The sequence below is a fragment of the Pteropus alecto genome, unplaced genomic scaffold (genome assembly GCF_000325575.1).
Source record: "Pteropus alecto unplaced genomic scaffold, ASM32557v1 scaffold220, whole genome shotgun sequence".
Taxonomy (NCBI): Eukaryota; Metazoa; Chordata; class Mammalia; order Chiroptera; family Pteropodidae; genus Pteropus; species Pteropus alecto.
This window is the reverse complement of record NW_006430043.1, coordinates 1,236,796-1,239,514: the sequence shown is the minus strand read 5'-3', so window position 1 is coordinate 1,239,514 and position 2,719 is coordinate 1,236,796.

The following is a 2,719-nucleotide window of genomic DNA, read 5'->3' as shown; positions in this document are numbered from 1 at the left end:
TTTCCAGTCCTCTCATTGTCCTTTCATCTTCCTGTTGCCTTCATTTAGGCCATCTTCTCCCAATTATATTACTTCCCTAGCTCCTGAGACCACTGGGTTTGCGCCCTCTGTTTTGTGCACCAGTTTAAGATTCTAAAGATAATGGTTCTCAAATGTTTTTATCTTATGCCTTTACCACCCTGTGTCCATGAAAGGATCTGGGATTCTGCCATTCTCATCTTACTAGGAACTAGGTATAGCAAGATTTCCACACAACTGAGATTGGAAAGGATAGGAAATCCATGAGATCTAAAACACAAATTGACACTATTTTTGGAGACTGCCAGTCATGGGATGAGCCTTTAGTTTGCTTCCTTTTTGGAAACATCTCCCCATATCAGGTTGCTTTGTGGTCCTAGGCAAGTTCACTCACTTGACTAGCTTAATTCCCCTTCAGAGAAGAATTTGTTGATTCATAAAATTATCAGCTATGCTATTAGGTGTACTGCATCTTTCTCTGTAGGCCAGCTCCAATAGAAGCCATGTTATTGTTAGTAGAGGATGACATTATTTTATCAACTTTTGATTTTTGTTTTGTCTCCCACATTAGGGATGATTTCATGAATAGCCACTCACTTTCACCCTAGCTCTTCGAATCCCTGGAGTATAAATGACCCAAGTGTAATATCTTGAGATTAATCTGACGTTAAGCTCAAGCCACACAGAAAGCTAGCTCCTTAGTTTGGTTTTTTCTGGGTGTTCTAACACTGTCCTACTTCGTTTCCTTTCTTTCAGTATTTGATCAGCCCCTTGCCTTTGTCAAACGACAGACTTCTTTTTATTTCTATTTCACATTGTTCCTAATGTTCGCTCCCTCATTTGGGGTGGGGTTGGGGGTGGGGGCATTGGCATCCCCAAGTCTTATTTACACTTTAGGAAGCTATCCCTCTTCAGATGACTCCACTAAATTGGGTTGCCCAACAAAACCTGACTAATATTAAGGCCAGAACCCATGCCCGAAGGATTTGAACAAGGTTCAATAATAACCCTGTATGTGCTGTCTTTCAATTTCTCTTTATTTTGTGGGTTTGTTTGTTTGTTTGTTTGTTTGAATGTGGAAATTTATAGATAGACACAAGCATAGAGAAAGCAGTTTAATTAACTCTTATATTGCCAGCACTTAGTTTCAGTAATTATCAATATTTTGCCGATCTGGTTCCATTCCACATCATATTTTTTACAATTTTTATTATGAAAGTTATTTTTTAAATGTTTAAAGAACAGTAAAATGATCACCCATAAATCTACCACCTACATTCAATAATTGCTAAAATTTTACCATATTTGCTTTATTGATATAACTATATGAACCATTTGATAATGTTGCAGATATCATAACCCTTTATCCTTAAATATTTCATCAGGCACTTCTTAATAGTATTTCTTCTACATAACCACAATTCCATTGTTACCATTTAGAAAATTAACAATACTTCCTAATATTAGCAAATATTCCATTCTCGTTTGAATTTCCTCAATCGTCCCAAAATATCTTCTATGCAATTAAAAAAAACCCCAGGATCCAAACAAGATCTACACATTATATTTGATTATTATTGTCTTTAAAAATTTTCCTTCTCCTCCTCTAATTCCTCCTTCTTTTCTAATATATTGCCTTTTTGAAGAGACCAGGCTAATTATCTTATAGACTGTCCCTCATTCTGGATTTGCTCATTATCTCCTTGTAGTGTGATATGTTTAACTTGTTCCTTTATCCCTTATAAATTTCCTGTAAGTCGAAAGTTCGGTCTAAAGGTTTGATTAGATTAAGATTAAACACTTTGACAATAATTAATAGATGATGCTACATACTTCTTATTGCGTCTCATTAAGAAACACACGTCAAAGTTGTCCTACTATTAGTGATGCTGTTTGATCACCTGGGTAAGATGTTGACTATCACCTCTCTTCATTTTGGTTTTTTTTCTGTGCAATTTGCAAATAATCTGTGGTGCTGATTGGCACTATGATAATATCCTGTTCCCTAACAACCTTTTGGTTAAAGTTTTGATGATTTATGATGCTTGCCTGAATCCATTATTTCATTCTGGGTTGCAGAATGAATGGTGATTTTCTAACCCTTTCATTTCTTCTACATTTATCAGGTGGAACTCTTAAAAAAGTTTTCCCTTATCAACTACGAATAAACCGCAATCCTTCCTAAAAAGAGGGTAAATTCTTTCCTTTAATTACGAATTTTCAGATTAAGGAACTGGTGTAAAAGTTACCTTCATTGTGGCAAATTAGTTTTTTCTCTTTCTTTTTTGACTATCACTACAGACTTACTGTTTTTTTCCCCCGTCCCTCCTCATTCTGTCCTCATCCAACCCTTTTTCCCTCTCGACTCCTTTATCCACGGCGATCGCCAACCTTCTCTGCACTTACGCCTGGGCTTTGCAATCGGCCACTAGGAGCCACTAGTTTCCTCCCTGCCTCAGTGCTGCCGCTCTATCATAGACTTCGCTATCTACTACCAGCTATTGTCTCGCTGGTGCCGACGCTGTCCATGGAGCCGCTCTAGGCTATTGGGAGGCCGCCCGCATACCGTGGGGAAGGTTTGGACGACGCAGTCGCCTCGCCGGCCCCCGGGGCGTTTAGCGCTTCCGGGGTCGGAGGGTGCGCGGGGTTGAAAGCGGGCCGCTCCGCCCCGTTCCCCTCCCAGACCAGCAGAGGCAGCAGC